Raw genomic sequence first — 19,743 nt, 5'->3', positions numbered from 1 at the left:
AAAATGTGTGCACATGTGCGTACATGCGCGGAACAGGGTTTGACTGAAGAGTGGAGCCAAGGCGAGATATGCACCTACCCTGCATATTTGAATTGATTGGTTGAATTTTTTTAGTCCCACTTTTTTTTTGAACTGCACATGGCAGAGGACTGGGAGCCACAGGAGACAGCTGAAAGAGCCGCATGCGGCTCCGGAGCCGCAGGTTGCAGACCTGTGTGCTAGATAGATGAACCCTTGATGATAGGCAAAGTTATCTGAAAAGAACTTCTGCAGTTCTTAGTATCCATACTTAAAAGTATTAGAATGGAAGAGTATTAGGTTCTAAGCTTTGAAGGGCTTTAAAGGACAAGGCCAACAAAGTTCATTGTGTCTGGCAAGTACTCCCTCCCCCATTCCCACCCTATTTACCTTTTAAATTTGGATTCTTTATTTTATTTTCCTCTTCTGCTCTTCTTACAATTGTACTGCCTTGCTGGTTTTATATTACTATTTTAATTGCATGTATTATTATTTTATTGTGAATATGTTTATTTTAGTATCTCCACCCCAGAGTTTCAGAACTGAAGTATCACATATAAATAAAAGAGGGTAAGAGGAAAAGACAGGTCTCAGCAATAATTTAAAGCCATATTTAAAATGAAAATACTATAATTAGGAAAAAAATGTGACCAGATACTTATTATTAGTTGAATTATAATTGCAATAAAGCAACTTGACAGGCATATAACCTCATTTTATTAATATAATAACTGTTTAAGCAAAGTTAATCCTCAAGGATTCAATCTACAACCTTAATTCCTTTGGGCTAGACTTGTAGTGAAATGCCAAAATTACCCATAAACATATGAAGTAATTGTGGAAAACAAGTTGTTTCATATATATTCTGTGGATAATAATAATTAATTTCATCAGATTCCTATGGTACCATCTGGAAACAATATATATAATATATAAATATATAATATATAATTTTTTTGGATTGCTAACAAAGAATTAAAGGGAGACTAATATGGCCATTTCAAACTCATTTGTTCTCATCAGTCAGCAATCCAAAAAATTTACACAAATATGAGCTGTCACTGATGTGACTACAACCTGTGGATAGCCTTGGGTTAGGCTGAAGTAGGCAATAAGATTTGTCCCGTGTTTGGGGCCTAGCAAGGTATTCTAAAATACCTAACAAACACTTAACACATATCTCCCTTGCCTCTCAGCTAACAAAGCGAGAAAGAGCCTGTGGCCTAAGGGTTAGAACAATTGCCTAATGTGCAATCGGCCCAGGTTCGAATCTCAGAAGGGTATGGCTGACTGATGAGAACAAATGAGTTTGAAATGGCCATATTAGTCTCCCTTTAATTCTTTATTAGCAATCCAAAAAATTTACACACACACACACACACACACATATATATATATATCCAGAAAACCTTATGAGATGTTAAATTTGTTTTAAGACTCTTTGTTGTCTAATACAATTATCCCCCTACGTCTCAACTTCTTTTCCACTTCTATAAAATAATGAAAATAAAGCTTACAAAGTCACTGTGTAATAATGATTTGAATGAAGGGTTAAGACATGGGGGAAAAGTCCCACACTGAATCTTAGAGATTGCCTTCGGCCACTCACTGTTGCTCAGTATAGCCTATTGTGTAGGATGATTGGTGGATAATAAACATATGTCTGTTTCTCTAAGCTGTTTGGTGGAAGAAAATAAAAAAGCAATAAATTCACCAAAACTAAGGAAAGGAACATGCTAATACAAATATTGATACATATTTCAGTTTTATACCCCTCTACTTGAAAATTCTTCATTTCTAATCACTTCTCTTTCTATCCTAAGTTGTACCTGCTATTTTTCTCTCTCTGTGGATAAATCCGCTTTTCTTATGCTCTCTGCTGGAGAGAAGTTCCCTGGGGGTGGGCTTCAGTACAAGTCCGAAAGCTCGGCAGACTACATCTCTGGTCCCAGGGACTGACCCAGATTGGATCCTGCTAGCTTTTCCTAACCTGTAGCCCACCAACTTAATTGAAGTTCTATTTTCTTTCAAATGCCCCCTGAGGTTCACGTGTGCTAAAAGTTTACGGGAGCCGAAAGCCAACATATCTGAATGGTCCCCGGTTGAAAAGGCACAAATCTATTAAGTTCTGTGTATATTCCTTACAGCTTTCTTTTTCACCCAGATGTCCCAAATGTGCTTTTTTCAAAAGGCAGCTAGACTTTCTTTGGTTTTTTTTTTCTTGAAGGTGTTTTGATTATCATCCAAGAAGCTTCTTCAGTTCTGGGAAATGGAAGGATTTATATTCCCTGCAGTCATCTGGTCATTATCTTTCCATTCCCCGCCATTTAGTCAGAACAGAACAAGCTTCTTGAGAAACAAAACATCTTCAAGACAAAAAAAATCTAGTTACCTTTTGAAAAAACATGTTTGGGGCAACCACGACTTGGATGATTGAGAATCTCCACAGACATTTTCATCCAGATATTTAGCCACCACTTACGTACTAAATTTCCTTTTTTGGATTCTTTTTCTCTTGTCAGTCTGTCTCCCTCCCTTCCTTTTTTCCTCTTGGTCTTTTGCATCATCTTCCAAAGTTTAGCTCAGTAACTCCATTAGACTTGCCAAAGTAGTGATCTTTTTTCCACATATTCAAGTGTTCAAAAAATGTTGACTTGTCTTATCAATGTTACTTCATTTCATTTTCTGTAGAATGATTTTTATCACTTTCTGTGAGAACCTTCTGAATTATGTGTAGTGGAAGAGAGCATACTATGGACATAGTCCAGCTGGGTGAGTAAACAAAGTTTTCCGTCTGTTTCTTCTGCTGAGGTCCTTTGTGCCAAACCATGAAGGGCTTGTTGGAACTCTGATTTTAAAAAAGCACTCATGGAGTTGAACTAGTGGGTGAGCATTTGAAGTGAAAACAGGTGGAAATAGACAAGTGCAGAATAAACCAAACATTTCACTCTCACTTTAATTAGCTTTATTTCTTTTACTTTCTCAACCTACATGATATTGAAAGACTTCCTGATGCAGAAAACTTTTTTCTCTTTCAGTACTTTCATTCTGTACTGTTAATTTTAGTTGTTGATATTAATGGCAACTTAGTTAAAATTAAAATTTCATAGGGAAATTAAATCCCTATGGGGAAAAAACTTATTACTAAGTCTATTATTAAGTGCACGCCAATTTATTTATTTATTTATTTATTTAGATTTATATACCACCCTTTCCCGAAGGAAAATGGCTAGGGATGATTAACCTGATGGTGATGATGATGATTTTAAAAAGTTAGATGGAGGAGAAAACCTATTAAGTTTGGAGATGATTTGAAAACAACCTGCAAATTCTAAAGCAGTTAGTCATTGACTTACATTAATTCATTTAGTAACCATTCAAAGTTACAATGGCACTGAAAAAAGTGACTTATGACCATTTTTCACACTTACAACTATTGCAGCATCCTTTTGGTCACATGATCAAAATTTGGATGCTTATTAGCTGGTTCATATTTATGACATTTGCAGTGTCCGGGGGGTGGGGGTATCATGTGATCAGCTTTTGTGACATTCTGACAAGCAAAGTCAATGGGGAAACCAGATTCACATAAGAAACGTGTTACTAACTTAACAACTGCAATGATTCACTTAACAACTGTGGCAAGAAAAATTGTAAAATGGGGTAAAAGTCACGTAGCAATTGTCTCACCTGGCAACATAAATTTTGGGCTTAATTGTGGTGGTAAGTTGAGGACTACCTGAAGTATCATTATTATTTATCATTATTTACGGGAGCACCTTCTGCCGGCATCAACTTCCCATCGTCCTGTGCGCTCCCACAGAGAGGGCCTCCTCAGGGTGCCGTCGGTCAGGGAGTGCTGGCTGGCAGTCCCCAGGGGGAGAGCATTCTCTGTGGGCGTGCCTGCCCTCTGGAATCAGCTCCCTGTTGAGCTCCGGATGGCTCCTGACCTTCGCTCTTTTCGCCGTGACCTGAATACCTGGTTATTCGAGCTTGCTGGCCTGGACTGAGGGATTGGGATTTTAAATTTTAGAATTTGATTTACTTGGTTTGGGGCTAAATTTAATTTAATTTATTTTTAACTTTGTATGCCATGTTTTAACTGCCCTGTACACCACCCTGAGTCCTTTGGGAGAAGGGCGGTATATAAATCTAATAAAATAAAAAATAAAATAAATTATTAGAAGGCTTCAGCCGAGGTCTTTCCCAGCTTTGAAACCTGAGATACTGAAGCAGTTTTCTGATTTTACACTGCAATAAAACAATTTAGAACATGCAAAAATATATTAAAAGCAATAAAAATGTTTGCCTGGAAGTGCCAGATTAAATTTGGCACCAATACCAGACAGAGCACTTGCTATTAAATTCTGCTTTCACTCACTCAGTGGCTGCACATTCTGTTCTGAGGAATTTGTTTTCCTTGGAATTTATTGATGAAGGATGCTTTAGGATTCTCTCTGTTCTGTATTTTTAAACAAATTAACTTGGTTCTTATTTTCCAGAATGATATACCAGTCAGGTCAATCCAATTTTTATTTTACAAAAGCTCCATTTCCAAATGTCAAAATACTTTTTAAAAAAATCACATGAAGTATTAGAATACAATATCTACAATGTCCATGCAGTGAAAAATATATGAATAATACCTGCTATGTGTGTGCTTATTTAAATTGACGGAGAGGCAGAAAGGAGTGAACATGTGTTTAAACACCTGTGAATCTGGGCTGGCCCAAGATTAGGCTAAGTTGTCCATTCCAGGTATAGGAACCGCATTTTGAAGTTCATAATGGTGAAATACAAAAAAGTTCCCTAAATCCAGAAAAATTGCATATTTAACTTCCTCGTCGTTCTTTTCATTCTCATTTATGATTATCATCCTTTCTATCATACCGTTGAAATTTGGGTTGTTTTCATATTGTAATAATCTGCAATAAAAATCTGGGAGCAGATAAATGATTTTCATTCCAACAATAACATTATTGGGTCATTTTATTCATGTTATATAAGCACTGGAAATCTTCCAAATCTTACTTTTCAAAGTCCAGAGAATTTGTTCTGAAAATTGCTCTTAAATGCACAGCACTTCTTGTCTGTAGCAGCACATTGAAGTACTGGGATTTGCCCACCACAGAGCATGATTCTGAAAGTTATAGTAGACAAACATGAGATATTAGATCAATAGGTTATCTGTTTGGTAGCAATTTGAATCTTCATCTTTTCCGCAGATGACCTGGGATGAATTTACTTAAAAGTATAGCCTTCCTAGGAATGTATTATTTCACAAAGTTTCACAAATGTAAGCAATGCAAACTAGTGCCTCTTCTTGCTTCTCATTCTGCTATGTCTATGAGTAAAAATTCAGACCTCATAAATCTCATTATATTTGGGTTTCAAGAATTTGATAACAGTACATTGTAGATCTGAATCTGCTCTGTGGAATAAAATTTCACCCCATAAATTTGTTGGAAGCTCACATCAAGAATTTAAGAATGTGAATGCTGAGTTTCATTGAGCTTGGATTGTTGTCTGTATTCCTAATAGTCTCACTGGGCATTGAAGCTACTGTGGTTTTATCCCTTCCTCTTCCTATTTTCCTTACAACAACCATCCTGTGAAGTAGGTTGGGCTGAGAGAAAGTGACTGGCCCAAAGTCACCTAGCCAGCTGTCATGCTTAAGGCAGAACAAGAATTTAGTGTCTCCTGGTTTCTAGTCTGGAGCCTTAGCCATTAGATGAAACTGGTTCCTTCAATTTAGGAACAACCATGTCCCTGTAATTTGGCTTCAACCGTTCACTTTTTCTATGAAGTTGGAAAAAGAATACTGGGATAAAATCAAATATATTATCTGTGATAGAATAGAATTTCAAATAAATTAAACAATGTTTATGAAAATTCTAATATGCAGATAACTTTATAAGCTCCAGGGCTGGACAATGTTCAGCCTTCTATATGTTGCTCGACTACAACTGTCATTTCCCTTTATCATTGGCCATGCTATCTAGGGCTGATTAGATTGTGAATTTACCAAAGTCTGGAAAGCCATGCATTACTCATTTACTAAATAACCGAATGCAAGCAGAATGTATCAACAAAGAGAGAAAGAGACACAAGGTATTTATTTACTAAAGGGAATCTGCCAGTCTATAGCTTTTAGAGGGTCTATGTCAGGGGTCGGCAACCTAAAAAAGAAAAAGAGCCACTGGGAACCGGTTCCATCACAAATTAAAAAAAGAGGGAGCCGCGTGCGTGTGTCCATGCACGCGCATGCGCAAAAAGGTTTTTTGCGCATGCGCGGACGCACGCGGCTGCCATTTTTAAAAAAATGAGATGGAACCGGTTCCCGGTTGCCCGATGGCGACGGCCCATCTGCAAAGCTGCCGCTTTCGGCAGCTTTGCAGACGGGCCGTGGCAGCTTCCGCAAAGAGCGGCGCCCCTGCCCATTCCGAGAGGTGCGCGCGCACCTCTCCGAACGAACGGAGGTGCGCGCGTACCTCCGCGCGAATGGGCAGCGGTGCCGCTCTTTCAGGAAGCCCGCCGCGGCCCGCCTGTGAAGCTGCCGAAAGCGGCAGCTTAGCAAACGGGCCGCGGCAGCTTCCGCAAAGAGCGGCGCCCCTGCCCATTCCGAGAGGTGCGCGCGCACCTCTCCGAACGACCGGAGTTGCGCGCGCACCTCCCCAAACCTTTGGGGAGGTGCGCGCGTACCTCCGTGCGAAGGGGCAGCAGCGCCGCTCTTTCAGGAAGCTGCCGAAAGCGAAGGGTCAGCGGCGCCGCTCTTTCAGGAAGCTGCCGAAAGCGGCAGCTTCCTGAAAGAGCGGCACCGCTGCCCGTTCTCCGAACGACCGGAGTTGCGCGCGCACCTCCCCAAACCTTTGGGGAGGTGCGCGCGTACCTCCGTGCGAAGGGGCAGCAGCGCCGCTCTTTCAGGAAGCTGCGAAAGCGAAGGGGCAGCGGCGCCGCTCTTTCAGGAAGCTGCCGAAAGCGGCAGCTTCCTGAAAGAGCGGCACCGCTGCCCGTTCGCGCGGAGGTACGCGCGCACCTCCCCAAAGGTTTGGGGAGGTGCGCGCGCAACTCCGGTCGTTCGGAGAGGTGCGCGCGCACCTCTCGGAATGGGCAGGGGCGCCGCTCTTTGCGGAAGCTGCCGCGGCCCGTCTGCTAAGCTGCCGCTTTCGGCAGCTTCACAGACGGGCCGCGGCGGGCTTCCTGAAAGAGCGGCACCGCTGCCCATTCGCGCGGAGGTACGCGCGCACCTCTCCAAAGGTTTGGGGAGGTGCGCGCGCACCTCCGCCCATTCGGGGAGGTGCGCGTGCACCTCTCCAAACGGGCGGTGCCACTCTCCATTTGGAGAGGTGCGCGCGCACCACTGCCCGTTGGAAGAGGTGCGCGCGCACCGGGCGGCTGGGAGCCGCAAGAGACGGCTCTTGTGGTCTATGTTAATAGTTTAATGATAAAAAATAATATCTTCAGAGCAGGCACTTCATTCACCAGAAAGGAAGATCATGTTAAAATTGCCAATTGTAAATAGCATAGGTTCATGTTCTTTGACTTAGTAGGTCCAGTGAAGTCTTCTCTCCTGATTCCATGAAGTGTTGGAAAGAAAGAATCGTCCATGAATTGCAAAGTCCTAGAATATTGATCTGATGATTTCTTGAGATCTTTCATGATTTCTTCACTACTTGTACAAAACTGACTCAGTAAGTAGGGCAAAATGCGGGTTTAGCTATTGGTTCCTTGACTAATCTCCAACAAATTTCCTAGAATTGTGGAATGGCAAAAACATGAATGTTCAAATTATTGGAGCTACAACTTTTATAAAATCATATTCTAAAACATATACCGTAAAACCTTTGTGTCAGTAGTGTAATTCATAATGTACTAAAATTGTTTAAAATATGTAAAAGATCAAGAAATTTGGGTTATATTCCTATGGAATGCCTTGCTCAGACGCTATATTTATGCTTTGTGAGGGGTCCTTGGTGCTCTCTGAACTTGGTTGTTTTCTTGCAGATGTTTCATTACCCAAACTAGGTAACATCATTTATTCATTTATACTTTGTGACAGCCTTCCAAAGTTTTAAGAAGAGAAACAACTTATTTCTTCCATTATTTTACTGACTGGAAATATAGTTTGGCTTAAGGAGAAGTTTAAGTAATGGAAGAAACTTATAAAAATGATATAGTCTCTTCTAGAAGAATTCAGACAGTGTACTCTTCTCTATTAGATGTTCAACAAAACATCTTTTATTGTGTTTGGTAGGACTATTTGAATGAGTATAATAGGGCAATAGACGAGTTTTAGCCTTCATTCTGTGAAATAGTAAAAAAAAGAAGAAACACTTCAGATAATGGATGGGTTTTCTGGCAACAGTATCCTGAAAAGACAAAATAAATGTTAAATCTATTCAGCTCTGGATAAAAGCATTTTTCTCATGTTTACCTTTTTTGATCCAATGTAGGAGTTCATAACAAAAGCATTGAAAGTATTGGTGTTGCAACCCAGGCCTTTAGTATTGGATGTTAAATATGAATGATGAAGTTAAATAAAGCCACATAACCTCTTTGTATATGCCAAATATTCCCTGCTTAGGAAAAGATGGAAGAGATCAAAATGCCAAGACTTTTCTTTTCCTTTTTTTAAAAAATAAAATGGAAAATTCCAAAAATACAAAACTGATTTACGATTATTATCGGATGGGGTTTTTTTGCTCAGTTGATCTGAAAATTTAGCACATGATAAAAAATTGGAAATGGAATAAATAGGTGGGGTATTTTCTGTCTCTTATGAATACCTGGCATTAAAAGGAGAGGTCTGCTAAGGCAAGTAATTAAATTAACCCAGATAATCATAAGCAATGGGGCTCTGGCAGCATTTTAAAAAATATACAGGTATTCCTGTAGTTTTAATTCAAAATAAAATATGCCTTTCATGATCATAAACCTAAAAAAAGACTGAGCTCCAGTTTTGCATTTGGAGTACCAATGGCCAGTAACACATCCATGACCTAAATTCCACAACAATTAAAACTGGGCAAGAATTTTGCTGAAGCTAAATGCTTTCCTCTGTGATTTCGTTACTACATTTCACTATGACCACTATTAACACCACCACCACCACCACCATCACACCACAACTTTTTCTTCAGAATAATTCTGCAAAGTAATCTGTTTTAAGTTTCAACCAATTTTCTTCATGGCCAAGTGAGGATTTCTCAGTTATCCAAATCTGAAGTTCTAACTATTGCACTACAATGTTTTTCCTTACCTGTGTCACCTGTACAAAAGGTTTCTCATTCCCTTCTTTCCCTATGTCAGAAGAATAATTTGGGGTTCCAACTTGAGCTGCGGCTGTGCAAGAATAAATAAATAATGAAATCCAGACAGCTGTGAAGATAGAAGAAATATTTATTTCTGAAAGCAAAACAGTTTGCCTTTAGGATCAGGCTGCAAAGAAATGGGGTACAGCAGATTTTTTATAGGGGAGCTTGTCTGGGGTGTGGAAGCGTCTACATGCTGATTCTAGGGTGATACTTGAATGGGGTGTGTGTGTGTTGTGTAGGTATGATTATTCCTGTGAACATGCAGTTCGTCTGGGATACCTAATTTAATTAACTGTGTTTGGAGATCTTATCCTTTGATATATGGACTAGGTCTGAGTAACTTATTTGGGGTTTTGAGGAAATTTGCTAATTTTAGTTGATTAACTTTGTTTCAGCTTGACTGTCAATTATCTAGTGGAGACACTGATTCTCAGATCACTGCGGATTCTGTAAATATTTTAAAGGAAGATGGAAACAGTATAAAGAACAAAATATATTTGGCTATAAAACTTCTCACACCTGCTTGACAATTTTTGAAAGATTTTCATTTATTTTCTGACCTCTAGTCTCCTTTGTTAATAGAAATTAATTTCATGGATATGAGGATTAAAGTAATGTTTGTCAAATGTTAACAAAGAGTTAAAAGCAGCTGCGCTGGATCTTGCTTTTACACCTGTGGATGGAAAGACTCATTCTTTACATCCAACACTTGTGATCTTGGGAGAATTTGCACTGGTGGGATACAGAAAGAAAAGGCATTCTCCCTTTCACCCTTCTGAAAAATAGTTTAGCTTTTGTCATTTTATGAACTCTTATAACTCTTGTGAATTGTGTTAGGATTGGTCCTAACAAAATTTTATCTTGTATTTTTTTCTTTCAGTTCTTATTACAGAATTTTTTTTTCTTTTAAAATGTCTGTCAAAGGAAAAAGAATTTTAATTAAATTCTCATGGATGGCTTCTTTGCATTCAAAAAAGTAATGAATAGAGATGGGACAGAAACTGCTTTTTAAAAAAAACATCTAAGTACCATAAAATAAATCTAATATGGTTACATATTTAGTATTTTTTGCCTTTCTGTTTTTTTATCTTTCTGCTTCTGTAAATTAAAATTTACAGTGAAGCAATAAGTTGAGGATATTCTTAGGAAAGCATGACCCATAGTTGCTTAATCCAAGGACTATCATTATTAGCCAGAGCAGGCTACCATTTATTCTTACTGTATATCTAAAGACAAGGAACCATTGCAGTAGAGATAAACTATCCATTAGTTTCCCATTGTGTCTTATAGACTATTTTGCACTATTGCATTTCCAAAGGCATTATGATACTCATTACACACTGGTCTTGCTCAATCTGGTGGTTTTTCCTATGTTCTGAACGCTAGCTACAAGTAATGTTTGGTGGAACTTTGCTGGCTGGGAATTTAAGGAGATAATATCTAACACTTTTAATGGGCACCATTAAGAAAAACATGCTCTCCGCATGCCCATTCTCATGGCCTGTTATGAAGATGGACCTTTTCCTTCTAAGGAATAAACTTTTAGCATTTTCTTATGACAGATATGCATAAACATAGGGGAAAGCTTTCACTTGCTTTTGTTTTAAAAATGGATTTTTCATGGACATCTATTCAAAATGAGGAGATTATGTGGTTTTTAACAAAATTGTGAAATCTCTAAACCATTAATAAAATATACTTTATTTATGAGCATTGAACAAACTGTTGTGAAAGAAGGCCAATGTTACCAGCTTGAACTTTTGCTAGTCCGCACTGCCTGGAGCCCTACCTCCCTGTTCCTGGTGGGTGGCTGTCCTGTGACAAGACACATGTTTCCCTCTAGTGTTTTTCCCAGTTTCCACTCATGGAACTTGCAGATCAAGTGTCCCATTTCAATTCTTGGACCTTTCTCTTCTTTTGTTGGCTTAAGGAATAATCATTCTTTTATGTCTAAATGACCTAGATTTGCAAAGCAATCTTAAGTATAAAGTAATAGTATAAAGTAATACTCAGAAATCAATACAATAATACAGCATTTCCTATAGACACAAAGAACAGGAATCAATCAAAGGGCACGCCGAAAATTTTTCCTTTCCTTTTTTCTTGCAAATAGCAACAACTTCATCAGGGCTACAGTCACTGATATAAAATGATTGCACTTGAATTCCATGACAGCTTTTGCAGGGCAAAAACATGGATGATGCTATTGGTCTTAACTTCCAGTTTTGTGCTCATAGTGCATGGCTGTTCGAGAGCGGACCTCCGCTTCCCACAGCTAGTTTCGTCCTGCCTGGGGGACCCTAGATGGGTCCAAAGTCACTCTGAAGACATGACCATGAAGGAGGTCTGGGCCATTGATCACGAAGCAACAGTAATCACTTCGTTTGATTTGGGGGAAGCCCTCCAAACTCGACAGGAGAAAGGCTAGCGTGAGATCAGCGTTTAGCCCAGGGGTAGGCAACCTTGATTCTTTTATGACTCGTGGACTTCAACTCCCGTGCTGGCTCAGGAATTCTGGGAGTTGAAGTCCATGAGTCATAAAAGATCCAAGGTTGCCTACCCCTGGTCTAGCCCAAGCTACTTGCAGCCGAAGTCCCAGAGCACGAACCTGAACATCGGTGAACAGCATGCTTGGAATTGGTGTGAGTACTGATCTTCTTTCTTCTATCTACTAATTGAATCCTTGAAAAAGATCCCCAAAGCAAGAAAACCTCTGGAAGTGAAGGGAGGGGACTACATCCCCATTCCCTTACAGATGGAAGCAGCGAATTAATATTAAAGGAGGGAGGAAATATATTAGAATTTGATTTAAAATACTTCAGTCTGGACAAATTTAGGAACTAAAAAACTGTCAAGATTATACCCTAAACATTTTTGGGTGGAATTATAAAAATATATAACAAAAATAACTTTTTGATTGAAAGAAAAACTGAAAAAAAAGAAATAACTGCTGACATCTAGTGGAGAATCAGAGAATACAACACTAACAATAAGGACTCAGAAATTGGCAGAACGCCTAGAAACAAAGAAAAGGTTGTTCCTTTGATTTGTAAATAACCTTGAAGACAGATGGGAACAAAGGAAGAGTCAGCTATAAGATTAAAAGTTGTCTGGAAAAAACAACAACACCTGGACTGTTGCTTAAATCTAACGCCTGTTTATGTGAAAGAAAAACCTTGGCTTTTGGCTAAGCTTTTAGAGGAGAATCTACAGAAAGGATTTAAAGTGCCTTGACTGACTGATATATTGACTTTTGAATTAAAACATAGATGAAAGATTATTTGAAGGGGGGGAGACAACATGGATATCTCATACATATCAAAAAATGACAGGATGCCACATTCAATTAGGCAATTGTTAACAAACACTTAACACATATCTCCCTTGCTTCTCAGCTAACAAAGTGAGAAAGAGCCAGTGGCCTAAAGGTTAGAACAATTGCCTAATGTGCAATCGGCACAGGTTTGAATCTCAGAAGGGTATGGCTGACTGATGAGAACAAATAAGTTTGAAATGGCTATATCAGTCTCCCTTTAATTCTTTGTTAGCAATCCAAAAAATTTACACACACACACACACACACACACATATATATCCAGAAAACCTTATGAGATGTTAAATATTACACAAATATGAGCTGTCACAGAATAGAAACGCAAGTTAAGATAGGCAAGAAAATGGTAAGTGAGCTCCTGTCCAGCCTAGACGAGTTCAAATCACCAGGACCAGATGGATTACACCCCAAGGTTCTCAAGGAACTGGCAGACGTGATCTCAGAACCACTGAACTATATTTTTCAAAGAGCCTTGAGCCCTGGGGAACTACTAGATGACTGGAAAAGGATAGTTCCCATCTTCAAAAAAGGGGAAAAATGGATCCAGGAAATTACAGATATATCAGCCTGACATCGATATCTGGAAAGATTCTGGAAAAGATAATCAAGCAATGAATCTGTGAACATCTAGAACAAACAAAGTCATAACCAGAAGCCAACAAGGGCTTGTCAAAAACAGATCATGATCATGCCAGACATTATATTGCATTCGTTGGCAAAGTGACAAAATCAAATCAAATGCTGTGGATATAATTTACTTGGACTTCAGTAAGGTGATTGATAAAATAGACCACAACCTATTATTTGATAAGACAGAAAAATGTGGGTTAAACAGATGGGTTCATAACTGGCTGATCAACTGTACTCAACGTGTAGTCCTTAATGGAACTGCATCTAATTGGAGGAAAGTATGCAGTGAGATAGCTCAAGGCTCTGTCTTAGGCCCAGTACTCTTCAATATCTTCATCAATTATTTAGATGAGGGAATAGAAGGGAAATTCCTCAGATTTGCAGACAACACCAAGCTGGCAGGAATAGCCAACACTCCAGAATACAGAAGGATCTTGACAAACCTGAACACTGGGCCCTATCTAACAAAATGAAATTTAATGGTGAGAAAAGTAAAGTTCTACATTTAGGCAAGAAAAACCAAATGCACAAATAGGTGACACCTGGCTCAATAATAGGGATCTAATTGGGATTTTATTTATTCAAGGTTAATGTAATCATTTTAATTGTTTTTAATTTTTGTAATTTGTTGTATTGTTTTTAAAAAACCTTGTGAACCGCCCTGAGTCCTACGGGAGAAGGGCGGTATATAAGTTTAATAAATATAATATAATCTTGGAGTCCTAGTGGACAATCACTTAAATATGAGCCAGCTGTGTGCTGCAGCTGCCAAAAAAGCCAACACAGTCCTAGTCTGCATTAACAGAGGGATAGAATCAAGATCATGTGAAGTGTTAATACCACTTTATAATGCCTTGATATGACCACATGTGGAATATTGCATCCAGTTTTGGTTGCCACGATATAAAAAAGTTGTCTAGAAAGAGTGCAGAAAAGAGCAACAAAGATGATTAGGGGACTGGAGGCTGAACCATATGAAGAATGGTTGCTAGAATTGTGTATGTCTAGTTTAATGAAAAGAAGGACTAGGGGCAACTTGATAGCAGTATTCCAATACCTAAGGGATTGCCACAGTGGTGGGATTCAGCCAGTTTGCACCACTTTGGCAGAACTGGTAGCTAATTTTTGTTGCCCAGATCCAGAATGGACTTCCAGAAGCAGCATCCACACAGAGAACTGGTTATTTACATATTTGAATCCCACCACTGGACTGCAACAAAGAAGGGGTGGGTGGGGTCAGTCTATTCTCCAAAGTACCTAAAGGTAGAACAAGAAGCAATGGATGGAAACTAATCAAGGAGAGAAGCAACCTAGAAGTAATAAGGATAAATTTCCTGACAGTTGGAACAATTGATGAGTGGAATGACTTGCCACCAGAAATTGTGGATTCTCTTTTTAAGAAGAGATTGGACAACCATTTGTCTGAAATGGTATACCAAGCAGGTTTCCTGTTTGAGCAGAGGGTTGGACTAGAAGACCTCTGTTATTCTGTTATTCAGAAAGAGTAACAGAAAAAACATTTTTATACAGTACCTTGGCTAAGATTAAATGGCACCAGATTTCTTTTTCTTTTTTGTTTGAAAAAATTCTCTACTAGACATTTAATAATCTAATTCTAAGGAACAAAGAAGATTGGAACCATCAAACTTCATATTACTATATAGCTGCACTTTAAATATAGATTTTTCTGCTGATAATTTTGTTGCACATTCCATTGTTCCCTTGTTATTGGACCTTCAGGACTTTATTACTTACGTGTCCAACATCTGACACAACCAGCCTGAAATGCATCTGATCTCAATGAATGGCATGAACTGGGGAAAAAAATATCAGTATATTTAAAGAGAAAATGAAATACCATATTAATTTCTCTGAAAAGCAATTGATTGGTGACAGATGTTATATTTCACTTTAATTCTTTCTGATTCATTTCCTAATAAAAATACTGATAGTTGTCAAAGTATTTTAAATCGTCCAAAATGTTAATTTAAGCAACATTCTTCTCTTCTGTGCCAAATTTGCAGAGACATCAACATAAACTACCTACAGGTAATATTCTAATTTTCTGAGATTGTGGATTTGGGGTTTTCATGAGCTGTACGTCATAATCATCACAATTATGACAAATCACGGCTTGAACTATCTTGCTTTGCATGTAATGAGTCTATCTCATATATTAGTTTCCCCTTTTAAGTTGCAATTCTGAAATAAATGAACTTTTGCACGATATTCTAATTTTTTGAGTTTCACCTGTATATCATAAAACCTACAATTAAATCTCTGAGAGGTTTTACACACTAACAGCCAATTAATTTGTGACCTTTCATTTACAACTAGGCAAAATCTTGTTTAACTGCAATTATGCCATTGAAAAACAAGATTGAGCCAGATGGATATTTGGGTGGACTAAGATAAAGTATCAATGACGATTAACCATTTATATAAATTATAACATATTGAAACCAAATTTGTACTCATTTTTCATCCATGGCTCTTTTTAAAACCTAATAAGGCTTACAACTATTGTTTTTCACATCAAGGTTAAATTAGGCATTCAGATCTTGCAATCAGCTCAAGAAATTAGTGATAAATGCAGTAATTTACAGTAAACCACTACTGTGCTGAGTGTAGCATCTGCTACATGATTATCAATAACTTTAAGTTGTTGATTGAAGATTTTCAACAAAGAACTTTCCACTTCATATTGACATTCCTGTTTCACAGGCTGGCAGCTTGTACAATTTGCAAGTTCTTTGTGATATCCAGCCTGAACATACTTCCTCATAGTTTTAATCAATTGGTTCTAGACTTGTTCTTTAGTACAACAGAGAAATCCATTCCCTCTTCAGATATTTCAAGGCAGCTATTGTATCTCCCCCTCTAGACTAAGCATAGCCAGATTCTTTAACTTCATAAAGCTTCATAAGACTCTTCACCACCTTGATTGTCCTCCTCTGAACATGATAAAAAGTAAATAAATGCTTCAGAAGTTTGTTGTCTTCTAGGATTAATTTCAGGAACTATTGATTGCTAGGCTTTTCACAAAATAACTTTATAGAAAATTGAATCTCCTGCCTTTCCAGTAATTGTGTATCATATAGCTTGAAATCAGGAGCTGAAAACAATCTTAAAATTCAGTTACATTTCTACATCACTATCTAGAAGCAATAAATAAGATTATTGATAAAACAAAATGAACAGAAAAAGGGGCAAATAATATGTTGGATAACAACTGAATAAAAACCAGTATCATGCAGGAAAAAAATCCAATGTATTTTATTTTTTCTACCACATCTAATTCAATTTAAAGATGGGGAATTGATTTTCAAACTTTCTTTCAAAAAAGAAAAATTCTATGAATATTTTTCCACTCATTAACTCCATTCAATAAATATACAGTATAACATGTTGGATACATGCATGTATATTGATTGTTTATATGAGAGAAGTTCACTAGCCATCAGATCTTGTACTAAATTCATCAAACAGATGATAAATGTGGTATAAAGTAAAATACTCAAATCGTTCAGTTGGATGCTTCTGAAGTTCCTTATTTCATGAAAAATGGTTCATATAATCATTCAAAATTTATTCAGAGTGTACATAGTAAAAATAATATTCTTTGCTATAACTTCTTCCAGAACTTTCCATTTCTTTAAATATTATCACCTTAGATCAGGGATCCCCAACCCCTGGTCCGTGGATAGGCACCAGTCCTGCAGCATGCCAGAAACTGGTCTGCGCAAACAAGCAAAGCCCCATGAAACCACACCCCCTCTGGTCTGTGGAAAATCTCTCTTCACGGAATCGGTCCCTGGTGCCCATAAGGTTGGGGACCTCTGCCTTAGCTATTAATTCCAATTAGTAATTTGGAAATTTTACAACGTGTAAACTAGTGAGATCATCAGTCTGATTATAATGGTGGTTTAATAATATACCAATTCAACACAGTCTGGTTTCTCTGTTTTTCTAGCTATCTGTTGACAAAATGAGTTGTTGTGATTGTGGGTTTTTTAATTGTCCAGAAGAAAACCAGGATTGTAGAATACTTAAGATAATGATCTAGGATTGAAGATAACCAGGTTCAGTCCCAGAAGCTCTGTAAGGGACTTTGTAGCAGTCACACTCTTTTCTCCAACCTATCTTGTACATCTGTTGTCATGGGGAAAATTGGAAAATGGAGTGATACATATAGTTGGAGAAAAAAGCAGAATATAAACGCAACAAATAAATGATAGCAAACATTGGTTCTGAATATTGGGAATGATAATATAACTGGTTCATCATTAAAGATTTCAGGCAGATTGAAATAGGATACTAACATATTGAAATTGATCATCTGGACTCACACTCTTTCTAATCCTTTCCCACCTCCCCATTTCATCTTTGGAGATGAATTTGCCTGAACAGGAGATTCTTAATGACAGTGACCTGGAGCACAGAAAACTAGGGGAAATGTTTGGCAAAATAGAATACTTTATTGGCAAATTCTGATAGGACACACAAGGAATCTGTCTCTGGTGCATAAGCTCTCAGTGTACATACAAACAAGGTAATATAGTGTACATGCAAACATGCAAACACACAAACAGCATGTACCTACAAACCACAAGTGTACATACAAACAAGGTAATATAATCATAAGATACCGATAGGAGAAGGTAGTAGAAAAGATGAGAAGGATAATAATACAGCCATACTACATGGGTAAATATCCTTAGATATAAGACAGTACAGTAGTGTTTAGCAGAGTGATGGCATGATGGAAAAAAACTGTTTATATGTCTACTTGTTTTGGTATGTAATGCCCTATAATGGCATTCTGAGATGAGGAGTTGAACAGTTTATGTCCAGGATGTGAGGGATCAATAGATATTTTCTCAGCCCTCTTTCTGGCTCATGCAGTATACAGGTCCTCAGTGGAAGGCAGGCTGGTTGAAATCATTTTTTCTGCAGTCCTAACTACCCACTGAAGTCTGTAACTGTCCTGTTTGTTCTGTACCAAACCAGACAGTTATAGAAGTACAAATGACAGACTCAATAATTCCTCTGTACAACTGTATTAACAGCTCCTGGGGAAGTGTGAATTTTCTGAATTGATGCAGGAAGAACATTCTTTATTGTGCCTTTTTAATGATGGTTCTAATGTTAGGCGCATCAATTAATGTTAAGTGCATCAAGTAATACTATGTTAAAGGGTCATTTCTGTGCTATTTGATGGGAAATTCCATTTTCTTGTCAATGTTCTTTGTATTAATAAAAGTATTGGTATAATATCATACAACAGATATACTAATGAATCAACTAATATTCGGATGTTAGTCTGCAGTAAGGAAGAGTTGATTAGCCATTCACTAGTATACCAAGAATCCTAAAATTATGTCATATTTTGGTTTTTCTCCAAATGTGCCAAGAAACTTTTAATTACTCTCTCTTAGCTTACATCATACTAGATCTCAAGTAGGAAAAATAAGTTTCACTATAGATTTCTTTTGTTAATAAACAGCACAGTGATTACAGTGTGTTTTACAGATTGCAGATAAAAGCTAAAAGAAATGAGAAGGTTTGGGGATAAACAACAGGGAAGGTCTTTGATTGCCAGGTTCCTAGTGGCCTCTGGCTGTCCCATGTTGGAAACTGAACACTTGCCAAGCTGAATTGTGGTTTAAATTGACAAAGTGGTTCTCATGTCATGTATAAATAATGAAATGGCCTGATGTAAAGATGTGTATGTGGGCAGGTGGAATTGTCTTACGTCATGTTAGGAGTATAAATAAGCAATATCATACTGATTAACAACCTCACACAGAAGTATTACAGAACAAAGAAGCTTATCTTGCAGTCACCAAGCAAGCTAGCAATTTGCCCCTGTAAAGCAAAAGTCTGATCATGGGGAAAGGTAAATGGCTAACTTGGAATGCTTGTCTTGACCTGCAGAGACTTGGCAACATTTCAGTGTTGGCTCATGACCAGATTCCTGGTGCATTTCAGGCATCCGTGGTTTTCTCTAGACAGGGTGATCCAAGTTTGGATGAACATAATTGGATATAGGCATTTGATAGTGTGTGGATAGTGTAAATTGACAGGCTGAAAATGATCCATATGGCAAACCTTTTGCAGTTAGCAGTGATGACAGCCGCTGTCTTTATGTTTGTACTTGCTTATGCAACCTCTTGTCAGTTCCCCCAATTTTTCTTCCAATTTGTGCTTATATAAAATAAAAGGATTATTGATTCAAATGGAGAGAGAGAGAGAGAGAGAGAGAGAGAGAGAGAGAGAGAGAGAGAGAGAGAGAGAGAGAGAGAGAGAGAGAGAGAGAGAGATTGAACAGCTGGTTAATCCAGCATATTGTTCAGAACTCCAGGGCTAAGATTTAAACAGGCAATCCTTATGAGCTAAGTTGCATTGTCTGCATGGCAACACTGAGGTCCATCCCACTGAGAAGGA

The 19,743-nt window shown here is 38.0% G+C and overlaps 1 long non-coding RNA gene across 1 annotated transcript in view; it reads right to left on the bottom strand.

Annotated features, from left to right (window-relative positions):
* Positions 1-9,321: 9,321 nt before the first annotated feature.
* LOC310639747 overlaps positions 9,322-19,743 on the bottom strand; it is a 41,427-nt gene continuing 31,005 nt past the window's right edge. The window contains exons 2-3 of the long non-coding RNA XR_014492395.1: positions 15,052-15,110; positions 9,322-9,360 (exon numbers count right to left, since the gene is read on the bottom strand). This is a non-coding gene — a long non-coding RNA (uncharacterized lncRNA). The remainder of the gene's footprint in view (positions 9,361-15,051; positions 15,111-19,743) is intronic.

This window comes from Vipera ursinii (assembly GCF_947247035.1).
Source record: "Vipera ursinii genome assembly, chromosome: 4".
NCBI classification, from domain to species: domain Eukaryota; kingdom Metazoa; phylum Chordata; class Lepidosauria; order Squamata; family Viperidae; genus Vipera; species Vipera ursinii.
The sequence above is the reverse complement of the archived record's forward strand: the minus strand, read 5'-3'. Positions and strand labels throughout refer to the sequence as shown.